The sequence below is a fragment of the Sipha flava genome, unplaced genomic scaffold, assembly GCF_003268045.1.
Source record: "Sipha flava isolate LNK unplaced genomic scaffold, YSA_version1 356_pilon_pilon, whole genome shotgun sequence".
Classification (NCBI taxonomy): domain Eukaryota; kingdom Metazoa; phylum Arthropoda; class Insecta; order Hemiptera; family Aphididae; genus Sipha; species Sipha flava.
The window spans coordinates 40,735-57,373 of record NW_020273051.1 but is presented as its reverse complement, the minus strand read 5'-3'; the positions used below and the strand labels follow the sequence as shown (position 1 = coordinate 57,373).

General features: G+C 27.3%; 2 protein-coding genes across 2 annotated transcripts in view; one reads left to right on the top strand and one right to left on the bottom strand.

Annotated features, from left to right (window-relative positions):
* Positions 1-16,639, top strand: part of LOC112687537 (phytanoyl-CoA dioxygenase, peroxisomal-like) — a 156,422-nt gene that overhangs the window by 112,810 nt on the left and 26,973 nt on the right. The window lies entirely within an intron of this gene.
* The window catches only part of LOC112687534 (5-hydroxytryptamine receptor 1D-like), a 165,784-nt gene that overhangs the window by 144,300 nt on the left and 4,845 nt on the right, over positions 1-16,639 (bottom strand). The window contains exon 2 of the mRNA XM_025560278.1: positions 11,657-11,711. The gene's annotated coding sequence lies outside the window, so the exon portion shown is untranslated. The remainder of the gene's footprint in view (positions 1-11,656; positions 11,712-16,639) is intronic.

Here is a 16,639-nt window from a genome sequence, read left to right as displayed (position 1 = left end):
GGATCACACGTCGGAGTTGAAGGAATTAATTTCATAAACAATAAAACCAAAGTACTGATAACTAAAAATGAAATACTTTGGAATGCTTTATGTCCAATTCATTATCAAAACTTAGTAAAGATTACCGTTTAACTGATCCGAAGTATTTAAAAGTCTCGTATAAAGATTTCAAACCATCATTCACGACTTATTTCACGTATAATTATTTTAATCAATAATTCAATTAAGTTTTAAGAATTTATATTGTGCGTTGTTTTAAAAATATTACAACAATAAAAGGTGAACAACTTGAATAGAAGACATTTTCGAGGAACGCCGAAGTAAATTTATACATTTTAAAAAGACGTATTGTGATAACGCACGCTGACTATTTGAGAAGTCGACAAAAAGCTAGAAAAGAAATGAGTAGTCTACGCTAATATTTTCCAAGCTCCTAGTTATTAAAATGGAATGTTTCACCATATCAAATGAATTTTCGACTCCCTTATTTATATACACATATATTAGCAAATATATTAAAACAGTTTGTGGCGCATCAGACAAACGCGTTCCGTAAAAACCGATAGTTCGAACAACAACGTATCGGATAAGTTAAAAATGGTCGCACGGGTACGGTTCCGAAATAAAGCTCGTAGACAATGTTCAGAAGATTTCGTTGCGCGAATGAACATCTCGAATCATTTTTTGAATAGTTAAGAAAATACTCGTTTTCCCCTTCTATAGAAATTGACCAGACAACAAAGACGATGTAATCAACGTCAAGTATTGTCACGGTAACGTTTCATGACTAGGACGTAAAACAAAGGCGAGACATCATCCGGACCATTATTTGAGTTGTATGCTGGTGTAAATTCACACACTTCAAAGAGGATTTGGAAACCGTAATTGTGATATTTGATGGAACAAATAAATCGATACCAACCCCTCACTAGGGATTTGACTATATCATTAACGTCAATAAGATCATGCTATAAGATGGCAATTTTTACAAATTAATTAATTACGTTTTAATCGTATACCTTGAACTACAAAATCAGTATATAGTTTCTGACACGTCAATATTGTGTTCATAATAACTGATAAAAAAAATAAATAAATAAATTATAGAGCTCTTAGAAAAATGATAAATTAATCCGATTACAAATTAATATTTCACATTTTATTTTTTATTTTTACCGATTCAGATCAATTTAGTAGGTAAGAAAAGTGTAACCAAAGAAATTCGAGAATGGATCATATAAATGAATTGTGTATATTTAAATAATATTATTAAGTAGTAATATTATAGTGATTAAATGATTTGCAATAGTTATCAAACATGACGTGTATAATACAAATTTACTAAACCGACAAACAATTCAATCAATGCCATAAATACTTAACGTAAAATAATGTTAAGTCAGATTCGGTATCGTTAATATTAAATTAAAATACAATGGTCGGATCTATATAAGCAGATAAAATTAACTCGATGTCTTAAATTAATAATACTGATTGAAAGCGACAACTAATTATTTTCAAACATGGCAAATGAGTAATATTTTTTTTCGACAATACGATCAAATCGAAATTGAAATAAATTTATCATCGAGAATCAATAAAAAAAGAACATAATCGTTCATTTATGCCTACAAAAATCTGAAATCGAACCTATTACATTTCATTTGAATATAAGAAGTTATAGTTTATGATCCCATCGAAGGAACCCATAAAAAATTGATGTAGGTTCATACTAGATATTATGGTGAACTTTATTATTTCTTCACGTGCAAGTGTTTAGTGAACTTCTGTTGGGAACACTAAGTGGTGGTTGTATGACCGATTTGTCGTGTCACTCAATGTTGGTTTTCAAAACAACTGCAGCTCTATACTTATTTCTCGTCTCCATTTTGTTTAAGTATCCTACTAAATCGTGTGCTGTACGCAGTTTCGTCCAGCCGTCGAACCAGACGAATCTAAAATCCACGTATAGCAGGTGAAAAACATCCTTAGGTATGTTTACGTAAGTTCCTACACGAATAAAAATGTTAATGAATATAAATGTCATGTATTCATTTAAAACATTTTCAAGACTCCTATTATTTTTAATATATTCGGATGATGATGATCAAAATTTCAGTTGAATTCCGATTGAAAACTTTCACAAGCATTGGTAGTAAGACTTCTAAAAGAACTAGTCCGAATAAAAATTGGGGGAAATTACTGTTTTCTTCTGTGTGATTTGTCACTAAATAATTGCAAAGTTCGTTTTATTTCAACCATGAAACGGTGTACTTTTTTTCACGTAAGAATTTACGTGCCAGTATATATTTTTCGTCTAGGAACTTACGTATATGTAAACAGAACTTACCATATCCCGTCGAACCACTGCACGTGATACAGAGATGCAATATAAATAGCGACAAAACAGAAGAAGAAAAAAACCATTAAGTTCCCTCGTAAGTACAAGAGTCGCGGTTTTTCGACGCAGTACTGCGGCAAACGCGCTTTTTGTCGAGCTCGCCGGGCACTGTTGTCCGAACGTCGGAGCCGCACCGGTAATATAATAAAATCGCAGTCCATCGAAATGTCTGCACGGTACGGAGACAATCAAATAGGGTTTTGAATTCTATTGGTGCGCTGGTCAGTCTCGACTTGTCGCCGGACGAATATAAATCCATTGGACGGTAATCTCGTTTTTATTACCTACGACCACCGCTGCCATGCAGGAATTACGCGAGAACAATCGGTCGATATGCGCCATCAAATGGAACGGATAAGACGCGAACGGAATATTACATCGATAAACACTTACAATAATTATTAAAACCCTCTACTCCGGCCATCTGCTACGGTTGAACGAACTCGGATGTAAATTTATTTCTGTCACATCGATAAACACGAAATCCATCCACGCCCCAGGTAAGAGTTATTAAAAATCGTACACACACACACACACACATATATATATATATATATATATATATATATATACAGTTCGAACGAATACCTCGTAAAAACCGTGACCGCAAACGGCAATGTAGCTATAAATAACGCGACAGTTAAACTTAAAGGTATATATTGGTCGGTATAGTCCAAAATTAAAATGTCTGCTATAACTACTATAGTAGATATTATATTATAATTAGTAATGGGTACAATTGAGAAAAATAATCGAGTAACTCGATTATTATAAAAATAATCGAATGAAAAAATTAGTAATTACTATTTTTATATTTACCAGTTTATACTTCAATGTAATTTATTTAAAGCTAAAATATATGTTGGAAAGCGTAAACTATGTATCAACCACTACAGATATGTGGACATCTGATTCTATTATGTCGTACATTACTGTAACTTGCCATTTTATAATCAATGATTGTTTGTATTCGCCAGTTCTTGCTACTAAAGAAGTTATAGATAGCCATACCGGAAAAAACATTGCTTCGGCACTTTCAAACATATTTAATAAGTGGAATACAACAAATAAAATTATAACAATAGTTTCGGACAGTGGTGCAAATATAAAACATGCTATAAATGATCATTTAAAAAAATATCACCACCCATGTGTAGCAGATACCCTAAATTTAAGAGTGAATGAAGCCATTAATCAAAATACAGAGTTTCTCAGGGTATTGAAAATATGTCGAGCTATAGTGGGTCATTTTAAGCACAGTAATCTTGCAGCAGAAAAATTGAAAGAATTTCAAAAACAAATGAGCCTCCCCGAGTTGAAAGTGAAACAAGATGTAATCAACCGGTGGAACTCAAGTTTAACTATGATAGAAAGGCTCATCCAAATTAAAAATCCTTTATCTGCTGCAATGTCATCACTTCCACGAGCTCCAAATTACTTAACTGCAAACGAATGGGATATGATTACAGATTGTGCTCTAATTTTAAAACCATTCGAATATATGACGACCGAATTATCCGGAGAAAAATACCCAACTTTATCTTTAGTAATACCACTTATAAGAGGACTTCAACATACGGTTAGAAATGTAAGACCAGAAACTGATGCCGGTATTTTACTAAAAAATAGTTTAGTAGCTATTGTCGCGAGGCGGTTAGGATCTCTAGAAAAAGATAAAATTGTCTCAAAATCAACTTTATTAGATCCTAAATTTAAAAAAACTGCATTTGGATTGACAGACAATGACGATAATGCTGAGAAATGGTTAGTCGAATAGCTTACATCAATTATTCTTTTAATAATGACGCTGGTGATAATAATATTAATAATATAAGCGAAATACCAGCTTCCTTAACTTCAACAGGATCCTCTTATTCTTTATGGGATCATTTTGATCAAAAAGTGACAGAAGTCAGAAGCGTCAAATGTCCAAATGTTTCTGCAACATTAATGATGCGTCAGTACTTAGAGTTACCTCATTTGCGTCGAGGAAAAAATAGTTTGGATTTTTGGAAACAGCACAAGATGACATTGCCCGAATTATACAAACTTCAATTAAAATATCTCTGTATACCAGCGACTTCAGTTCCTTCTGAACGGATATTTTCGAAAGCTGGATTGCTAACAAATAATCGTTGAAATAGGCTGTCACTAAATAATTTAAACTATTTCATATTTTTAAACAGTAATTTAAATCTTATATCAATCACAATACCTTCTCACGTTTAATTTTGATTTATCGTTATTTTAATTTTATATGCTTGATGGTTAGTTAAGACAAAGAATTGTCAGTTTTTTATTCACTTTATTTTCATGCAAATAGTATTTATTATTTTGTATTGTTTTATCTTGAAGCATTTTTCATAATTTATTAATAATTATTATTCATCAATTATCATATAAATAAAGTTTTTTTAGGATAGTATTGTAATTAATAAATATATGTCACAGATAAGTATATTTGATTATACGTTAAATCTTTTAAAATTATTTATTATTATTATTTTGTATTTTAACATACGTAAAAAAAAAATAAATTATCAGTTGTTTTTCTTACATTATATTTTATTTTGTTTTATTATGAAGATTTTTTTATATTTAAACATTGAAAAATACTAAAATAGTATGAATTTTAGTTCATAATTTTTATATGCGTACCTACATTGATTAATGGTTATTGATAATCAAACACGGTTATTTAGTATCTATTTATATCTCGATTACTATTTGCTCGATTATTTTAATCGAGTGAATTACTCAATTACTATAATATATCGATTACTAATCTCTTGATTATCGAAATCATTCGATTATTCCCATCACTAATTAAAATTGAGAGGTTTATTTTTTACATTTTTTTTTATTTTTTTCGAGTTTATCGATAGTTGTTGAAGTGTTTCGATGACATATTTTCGAACAATCATTATACAAGGATCCATGACATTATAGATATAATGAATAGTCGACTATTACTTCCACCACTTGTCCGTGTCATATCAGCACAAAATTATTTGATTGTTTAAAATCAGTATCCTGTTAAAGTTTTAAGTTCATATTGATGTTGAATTTTAAAAGCCGTTAGTATAAAGCGAAGTTTTTACTTCACTTTAACGGCAGATCGGACATGGGCCGGAGGCGAGAAAATAAAATATAACGACGAAAGGTTTATATACGTTACATCAATCGAACGGTTAGATTATCTAGTTAATTTGCAACATTCAGCGCATTGTTATTGTATATATTTGACTGATTTTTCTAGCGAGTTTCAACATATTTTCTTTATTATTGGTATATAATCAAACTACTAGTTTTGTTTAAACGATAATAATGTGGAACTGTGAAAGCATTGTGCTAAGAGAAATGTACAAAAAATTATAAAATTATATTCACTGAAAATCCTAAAATATAGGTAGAACATATAAATATTATCTTATGCGTACAAAAGGATAAAGTTAAAAAATGATCAAATTATAAACAAATTAAATAATGTTTTTGATTATAAAAATAACTATAGATTATGGAAATTTTAAACTGAGCAAAATCTTCAAAATTCACAGATCGAATGTTATGATTACAATAATAATAAGTATGTACTACATTTTGTGCATTCCAATACGCTAACACTTCTGTAATAGAAAATGTATTCCAAGCCTAGCATATCCGAAATATTTTAAAATTCGAATCATAAATCTAGTTATGATAATTTTTTTTCTTGCCGATTCTGATGTCGGTATAGGGACGCAAAGTTCGTGAATAGATCATGGTGCCCCGTATAAAACCTGGGATGCAATACTTGAAACCACGAATTATTTTTGATAATCCGTTTCAAATAGGACGGTGAGGCGGTCCATCAAGTCAATTACAGTCCTTTGCTTGGCTGGACATACGATTTCTGTTCGCTATAAATCTGATACGGGCTGCAGTTGATTAAAATGTACATGAAGTACGTGAAACAGTGCACTGCGTTGACGCATCACTCAATAAACGGTAAGAATGTTATTTATCAACATCAAAGGAACTGTATGTGAGCGGTGAGCATGAAGTGAGCTGTACAGAAACGACAAGCCATTCTATCGATAAATCTTTAGATGGTGACGCATCTTATGTAAATACGTATGTTTCGCAGCGATTTGCAAAGGCGAAAATCATCTGTTCACGGATGTAACTGAATCGATCGGTTGTTAAATCGACATTAAATCCCAAAAGACCCGTTCCGTTTACGTGAGTTACGGTCCACCATTGTTGTAACACTTTAGGTCTCGAGTAGTTGTTCAGTTAGTTCCACTGCTGCACGTAGACACCTCACGCACGCAATATTCAATACACTAATGCGTTTTATTTTTCTCGTTCAGATTCATCAGTAAAATCAACATTACAATATAAAGCTCGTCGTGTTCTACAGTGATGTTCGTATAGAAAATACAAATCCATTAATAAATGTCTATTTCGAACCTCGCTATGCCCAGAGTTCGTCATTTTGTAGTATCTCGCGTGGATATCGCGGCTTCAATCCGTCTGTTTACGTTAAAACAACAACTCTACATATATCGGGAACCTTGGCTAGAATGTATGCTATTTTTGACTATTCTCAACGCTGAATAACAATAATATCAACCGGACGATGCGAAATAGTAAGCCAAATTTCGGATATTATATCGAACCTGTTCGTTAAACCACCGGTCACTATTCTTCTACGCAATAGATTAATTATTGTTGTTATGTTTGGCAATCGGTCGTTTCCGTTTTTTTTCCTCGTTCTAAACTATGCAGTTCCATTTTGGTTATTATTTTTAACATCCTGTTATGGTATACCAATCGTTTGGAAAAGGTCACAATTCGTTGGGGTGGTGATAATATAATAGTTAATACCCTTTTAAAATATAAATCGATTGGCTACTGAAAATGGGACGGTTAAATTTATACGGAAATATAGAAAGTGTATAGCTGGAAAATAAAAATAATACTATATTATTTTTTTTTGAGCATTGGCACAACCATTGTGATACTTTTTATGAGTATGCATACAAATCCAACCTAGATAGACTTGAAAATTATTCAATGTAGCGAAGTAGTTGTTTGTACATTTTGACAAACAGCGAAAAAAAAGTTATTCAATTTACGAGAATTATATAACGATTTTCAACCAATTATTATGGTATAAAATAAAATAATAAAAATTACAATTAAAAATTATTAAATGGTTAATACTTGTAAATTTATATATAAATAAATGAAAAAAATAGTTTATATGTATAAATAAATAAGTAAATAAATACAAGTTTAGCCTGGAGTATTATTATATTAGTAAAGTAGGATCCGTTTCGTATTAAAAATTCATCATGGGTTATATATAATTTTATTATCAGTATATATACCCGATGATAAATTTTTGATTCGAAACCAGTCATACTTTACAAATATAATAATACTCCAAGCTAAATTTTAATTTATTTATTTATTCCTGTGTATAAACTATTTTTTTATTTATTTATATGTTAGAGTGTTCTTAAAATGTTTGAAACACTACGTGAAGGTTTTTTTTTTCCGCCAAAAGCCTACAAAATTCTGCCCGATGAATTATATAACCTAGTGAATGTCGATTAGAAATTAATAGTTGAATATCGGTTTTTATAAATAAAAATGTATGGAATTTGGACAAGTTCAAACATTTAGCGTAACGGCCAGTTAGTTAAATTAACATTTTTCACACGTACTTTTTTCATACAATATATTTTATCATTTAAGTATAAAATAAATATAAAGCTGTTTTGATAGTATTTTGATAGTATTTTTGTACTATCTACAGGAAGTGGTAAATTTAATCGACAAATTCAAACGATTTTCGTATTTTTATTGATAATGTACATACTGAATTTGAAAATTTTGGACATGAGAAATCTTACCACGTTGCCACTGGCGTGTTGCCAGTTATAACAACAAAATTATGAGCTACGAACTCGCCGTCAAAAAAAAAAAAAAAGATCCAACAATAATGTTTTAATTTGGCATCACTTCCTACAATGCATCATGTAGTTATAATATTAAATGACTGATAAAAACAAACACACAAGGAGTTGTGGGTATATTTTTACGAGGTAGTGGGTACATATTATTTACATAAGCTGTGTTATAATGGATCGAAGCTAATTTTATAGTGGAAATTGTCAATGTTCACATAAACAGATGCGACAACCGTTGAAAATAAAATTAACCCCACCTCCTGAGAAATTATTGTTTGCTTGTTTATCATAAAGCATTTTCTTTTCGTGTTGTAATTTAATTAAATTATATGTCTATGGTTCATGAAAATTACCGAAATAATAAAATATTAGGAATTTCTTTTGCATTTCTACGCTAACTATTAATTTCCGTTTAAAATAGACAAGTTCACCTATTAAAAGATCTAACATATGAGTATATAAGATACAAGAATACTTCCATAGTTTTAATTTCAGATTAGATGTAATAGTATGTTTTTTTGTTCGAATTCAACTTTTCTACATAATAAATGATTTTTAAATTAAGTATTTTAAATTATATTTTGTATGCATACATTCTAATTTAATACAGTAGTATATACATAGAAGAATATTTTAAATTATAAAAGTATATCGTCGTTATTCATGTTTTTCCAAAACAAAGATTTTTTTATTTTCGTTGTGTTAAAAACTTAAACTAAAAATATTACTTTTAACAGGTTAATACACGTTGCTACCAAATTTAACCGGTGCCTAAAGTAATCGAAAAATGTAAAAACCGTCGGAATTATATAAAATACCGCAAATTTTCGCACAAAATCTATTATAAATATTGGACTGATATTTTATATGAACGTGAAATTTATAGCTGTGATTAAAAAGAACATTAAGTTATTATTGACTTTATATGCCGGGAGAATGTTTTATGGTTATATTATGTAGACAGGTAGATACATATACCAAAATACCTTACCAGATAGATAGTTTTAAATTATATTGTATATTTTATTGAAATAATAATAATTTCAAAAGGTTAGGTGGGGTGGATCACGAACAGTTTTGGTTTGATAAAAAAAGTTAAACTATGTTTTAACATATAAAGAATTTTATAACATGCGAGTTATGGTCAAATGTCAGTTATTTATTTTTTATAATATTTATTTTTAACTAATGAAATAACACTAATATTTTAAACTATATGTATATTATTAATTTATTTATTCACCTAAACACATAGACTAATAAATAAAGAAGATAATAAATAAAATAAGCAATTAATAATTAATAAAAAACTAATAAAACTAAAAAACCATATTATATAACTTTTAATAGAAATTAACTATAAGTATATAAGTAAGTAGTGTATTTATATTAGTAGTTAAATAATTAAAAAATCATAATAATTGATAAAAGCGAACATTAACCTTCATATTTTGCATATTCATTTATTCACACTATATATTTTAGGAATTATAAATAAAACAGATTTGGCAAATTTTCATAAGCTTTCAGATAAATATTCTAAAAGTCATTGTTATCACATATCAGAAAAATTAAATACCAATCGTCTGTTAAAAATTATTTGTTTGTTTGTTAAATATCAAGCGTAAAAAATAATTTATAAAGCATTTATATGAACCTAATAATTCAGATGTCAATGATTTGCATGAGATGTAATTATATTTTTAATGCCTTATTTGTGATGATTTTTCATAATATACAATATTTGTACACTTACGAGTATATTATGTAATTTGAGAGAGAATAAAAATTACCTATACTTAAACTAAGAATTTTGAACTAATATTTTAATTTTAGTTGTGGTTGTAATAGGCATATCAGAATTGATATTAAGAAGGTAACGGTTAAGTACGAATTATCAGCATTCGTTTCAATTTAAATTATTTTTAAGTAAACCATTATTAATTCAAAGTTTCAAACGCTAAAAATTATGTAAAAACTGTATTATTAATATTTAAATAGAATAAAAAAATATAATAAAATGTGAAAGTTTTATAAAAATATATTAATTTTTAAAACTGAAATAGGAAATTTCAAAATTAATTATTACAAAAAAAAATTTGTTTTGCATTTTAACAATTCGAAAATAAACCATTCAACATTTCAAGTTTGTAAAATACATTTTTTTAACTGCAAAGATTTACATAAAATTTAAAATTGGTGTTCAGCAGTTTTTACACTTTTATCAATGATTCGTCAATGTTATGGAAAAATTAATTTTTTGATAATCAAACTATATTTTGCGGATTGAAATTTTATATTCTTATTAAACAAACTATACGTGAACAAAAACCTTGATCTGGTTTATAAGAGATCGAGACATAAAATAAAAACAATGGTAAGAAATATAATGCAAGGTACTTTTAATATTAAAGCCACTTGATAAATATACTTGATATAAACTTGAATTTAGTGTTTCCTACTGACACTTGATAAATGAAAAACTTTAACTTCTTGTAAATATACATTTTTCTATAACAACTAAGCGTATTACAACATACCAAAGAAAATTATTATATTTATTTTATTTTTTTTAGTATCTTATTAAAACAAAATTTCACATATCGTAGGGTTTTACATTTTTAAAAGCCAATAATAACTGTTTTGATCGTATTTAATAATTAGGTAATATTTATTAAATAATTATATAGTAATATACGACTAAAATTACGATTTCATATCAAAATTAGAATAAATGAGTTGAGTATTTACTGTGTACAATACATAGTATATTTTTAAAAGTGTATATCATTTTTTAAAAATAAAAATAAATTCTTATTTCACCTTTAATGTGACTAAAATAAGTCGAAATAACATGATAGACAAACTAAGCATCAAACTAAAATATGAAATTGGTCGGTTTTAATATGTATTCTAGTCTTCAAGGTTCCTATCGAGGTTCGAGTCAAAATTTTACCTGGGCTAATGCAATGGAGAGTGTACGTACGTACATGATAGTACGTATATTATGAATAAGGGATCTGAATTTTTTTTTTTTTAGTTTTTCAAAATAATTCTCTTATGATGTTATTTATTTAAAATATCATCAAAGTTCCGGGAATTGGTATTATGGCAGATGAATGAGCGGTAACACGATAATGGGTTACATACATTAACGTTAATTTACTTCTCATACTTTGACGTAGTACAAATATAAAAACTACACGAAATCCCTGAATATTTCTCCTTAAGAAACGATACATTTCAGCCCACTTAATTGTTACCAAAATTATAAAATTTAAACAAAGTTACTTACCATATGAACAGCTGACAATAATTTAGTGCCCGTATGGGACGTAAGCGTTGAATGCCTAAAAACATAAATTAAATTTCATAAATTGTAATTCTTACTAGGTTTTCTATTTGATTATATACATATGAAAATAATTATTTTGGCAACAACTTTTTTGTCAAATAATTATTTATTAATGTCGAATAAGATTCAATTAGACAGACAGAAAATATTTTCAATTACTATTAAAACAGATATTATTATTTTCAACAAAACATCCAAGTTCCAAGTTTTATCCTTCGTCCTAAAAATAATTTTTTAATTTTAATTTTAATTTTTAGATCGTCAACCAATGTATCTCAATCTTATGAATTCTATTGATTATTATATACATATTGAAGAGTCTGTCGATAAAAAATAAGTGGTCGTACAAATATTGAAAATTAAGTTGTGTAAAAAAAACGTCAAACTTCTCATATTTCTAAAACGACACAGTTGGATTACACAGTGGAATAATTTAAAGTAAACTAAACAAAAATATTAATTTTTTTTTTTTTTAATTATATTTCATAATTAATATTATTATACAAAAAAAATTATAAAATTACCAAATCGATTAGATAATTTTGAATCTAACCTCTTAAAGTATATAAATATTATAACTTTTAAGCTGATCATAAACTAAATAATTAGTGTATGTATTTGATTTTCTATTATAAAAGGGGTGAATAAATTTCTTTGCTTTAATAAGATTCTATACGAATCATAAAAAAATGTCCAAGTTAAAAATCACAATGATTCGAAAAACGTTCATAATAAAGATATACACATGTAATATGTATCAGTACGAAACACCATGATCTAAAATCTACGTACATTCCATATTTTCTATCAAAATATTCTTCAGAATATAAATGATAGTGCATTATACATTTTAGAGAAAACTGTATCCAAAATCTGCAGGAATAGGTGCTTGAATATAATAACCTTTGTGTGTATTACATTTTTTGTATGATAATTCTACGAAAAATCTCGAGGAACATAATATTCACCTAAGTATTTTTAAAGTGAAATAAAAGTTTCTGTGATAAAAAGTTATAACGTACAAATTGTAACAAGAAAATTAGGTTTTTTTTTTCTTTATTATAACTTTTTTCACACAATGACGAACATAACCAGTTATTTTTAATACACATGCATTCAATATACCTACACAGTATTTAATAAAATGTACAGTACAATTTTGTATACAAATAAATATGATATCCAATACAAACAAATATAATTATAATTATGTGATAAATACTGGAACGGTAATGTAATACGAAGATTTATACTTAAAGAAGAATAAATCGACTGATGTTAAAGCCAATATATTATACTGAAAGGGTTGATAGACGTTTTAATACCAATAAATATTTGTATAAGATTCACCTGAAGGAAAATGATCTACTGAAGATATTGGAATTTAACGAATAAATAAATATACTTATAGATGATTGATGAAAATATTTTATGAATAACTTACTATAACGTAAAAGTATTAAGCATACGATACCATAGGATTTTTTTAATAATATGAATTTTATTTATTAAATAGGGATACAATAGAGTACCCGACATAAATATTATCAAGATCTAAAATTGTTGTCCATTTAATATTTATCCCCTCAGCAATTACTACAGCTCCTTCCTTTTAAAAATATGCTATAAATTGTACGAAAAAAGCTCGAAAATCTACTCAAAATAACCATTCATTAAGATTTATCATTAATGTAAATTAATAAAATTATTTATTTTAAGCCCCAATCAATTAAAAACGTTAAGAATGTTGAAAATAAGTTTATTCGATAATTGTATTAAATATAAAGATAATAAATTTTTCTAATTATTTATTTAATTAAAAATTAAGTAGAAATAAAATAATAAATCATAATACAACATATTATTAAGTTAAAATAATCGGTAAGGTTCATAATTTATAACTTATTTTAATTTGATTTGATGATTATATCCTTATTATCTTTCTTTCTCGGAACAAATATCTTTTATATTTACAAGATTCAAAGAATTAAGTTTGTACTAATTATAAATTTCATACAAGTTCCAAATCGCATACTACAGCTTTTAAAAAACAAATATTTAAATATAATTTTAAATTCATACCAAGCAAATGCACCTGAGTCGGAATTAAATTTATTAATATCTCGCGCCCAAATGAATCCATAATATGTAGGTACAATTATATAACTATATAATTGATTGCCGTTTTATGTCGTGTATTAATGTATTTTCAAATTTTGGCAAACAATATAGTTCAGAGGTAGAGTTCAAAAAATATGTTATGTATATTTTAAGGCTTTTTCCTTGCACAGTTACACGCGTACATATACATGGTATAATAATGCATTTTCGGTTAACAAATTTAAATATGCATTATGTATACATTCTTGTGTTATGGACAAAGATCATCCAGACAGTGTACATAGTAATATTAAATTCGTGAGGTCTAGTGCACTTTGATCGGTGTTTTTGCGTTAGATCTTAAAATACTGTACTCTGACTGGGAACCATATATTTTCCTTATTTAAATCCTTTAAATTATAACTTCATGCAACATGTGCACCGAAAATCGATTGCAGAACGCGTATGGCCCATATGTAGGGGTCATCAATGTGCACGGAACGGATGGAAAAAAGAAATTATTTCAAGCTTTGAAATGAGGAACATAGACCGATTCAAAATATATCGTTTTATCTTGTCTGTGTATAATTTGATTTTTGAGGAGAATAATTATGTCCATATCCAATTTAAACAATATTGTTTAAAACCTCAATAGTTTTTAAAAATCTGAATCGTGTTTAGTGAAATAGATATACTAGACTATCGAAATAACAAAGATATGCCTAGAATTCTGATTTTTAATTATACGCTATCATTATTGATCAACAAATTATTTACTCATGAGTAGCCTAGAGTGTTGCTTTTACATTCTGGCAGTATAAAAGTAATATAAATCTTGTAATGAAGTATGAGCAATAAATTTATATAATAAATAACCTATATTCAAAAAATAGCTATTAATACAGTATTACCAATATCTGTAAATACTATTGTAATATATTATATACCTAAAAGAGTGGTAAAGAATAAACGTATCCTGTTATCTTAATCATTCTTTAAGGTATTCAATTTGAAAATAAATTTTCATCGGGAAATAGGGTAACTTTTTATTAACTCAATGAATTTGACTATTCGGACTGAGAAAAATCCTATTTGACTCGCAACATACACGATCACTCTTGCTGTGCTTAAGATTGATATTTTTTTATTGTCATTCGGTGTTATTTTGCACGAATTTTTGTAGCCGTTTTCGAAAAATCTGTAGGAGTATAGAAAGTCTTCACAAAAGGAACAACTAAGTGAACGATATTCGTCAAACACTAAAACCACCTAAATAAACAAAACTACAAAAATAATTTGTATAAGTTTATAAAAATTTGTAAAATATACCAATATTACAATAAAATTAAATCTCATCATAACGCGCGATTATTATGTTAAATTTTTTTAAAACTTTAAGTTGTTTATATTCAAGTTTCGTTGGGTAGAAAAAAAAATAAGCATTTAATTCACTATATTGTATAGTCTGAGCACGTTTCAAATTCAAATAAAATATACACAAATCTAGACCATAAGTCAATTACTTGTTGAATTGCTTTTGTTGTACCGATTTTCCATTTACACGTGAGAGATTATACGCACTATACCTTATATTGTTTTACCCGAAACCGTTGAAAACGCTTTATGTAATAAATTATAGTAAATCCTACAGTCACACTGTGAATCTTGAACGTATTACACAAGAGTCTGAGTATATATTAAATTGTTAATAACTGTCGACTCAAAGTTTACAATAGTAAGATAATACTCAGCCGGTGTGAGATTAATATTCATGATAGTCTAATTATTCATTTTTACTTGATTTAAAGAACTATTTTTGCAAACAAATTGGTACATAGAAATATTCAAGTGGTTAACATTTTTTGAACGTTGCATTTTATGGCGATTTAACCACATTTTTTTTTTCAATTACAATAAATACGATTTTAATTATTGAAGTAAATCTATAACTCTTTATTATTAATCACTATTATACACGTACGATAAACATATATCATTAGTATAATACTATAATTCATCGAATTCAATTATAAATTTAATGGGAATCATTTCAACGAAAAATATCATTAAAAATCATATCCAATGGTATTAGAAAAAAAAACTGAGGTACAATATTCACTGATCGTTACTTCAATCATTGTGATTTGTCATACAAACTTTGAGATATAACTTTTTATTTTTATTATTGTTTTTATTCTGCCATTATATGTAAATGTACAACTGAATTAAAATACATCCAAGTATTTTCAATATAATTCTGATCCCCAGAAAAGTATAGTTTTCTCATAAAAATAATATGTACAATATACTACAGATATTCATAGGTAACCAGTATTTAAGCATACTACATATATATATATATATATTGTTACATTATAGATGTAGTAAGTGAATAGCAGATGCAAAACCTATTGCCAACATAATTGAGGATAACGAAATAATAGCTTTTTTGAAAACCATCTTGAACTCCATTATTTTAATTCCATAAATAACAAACTAGGTTATTAAACTTATTTAAATGTTTAACACAATGATTTGGCTATTTTCCAGCCATGCACGTGGCAAGATTTTAAATATTTATTAATTCTTAATTTAGATTTTTAATTAAATCTAAATGCATTTCAATTGAATATTTTATTAACTAAAAACACATTACATTATACTTATATAATTATTATATATTTTAGAATACGAGTAAATCATAAATAACATTATATTTTATAATTACCATTTGAAAAATTATAATGTTTATATTTTAGTTACAAATAAAACTATTCAGTTATTGATGAATATAAATTTTTAATTCAATTATTTTTTTTTTTT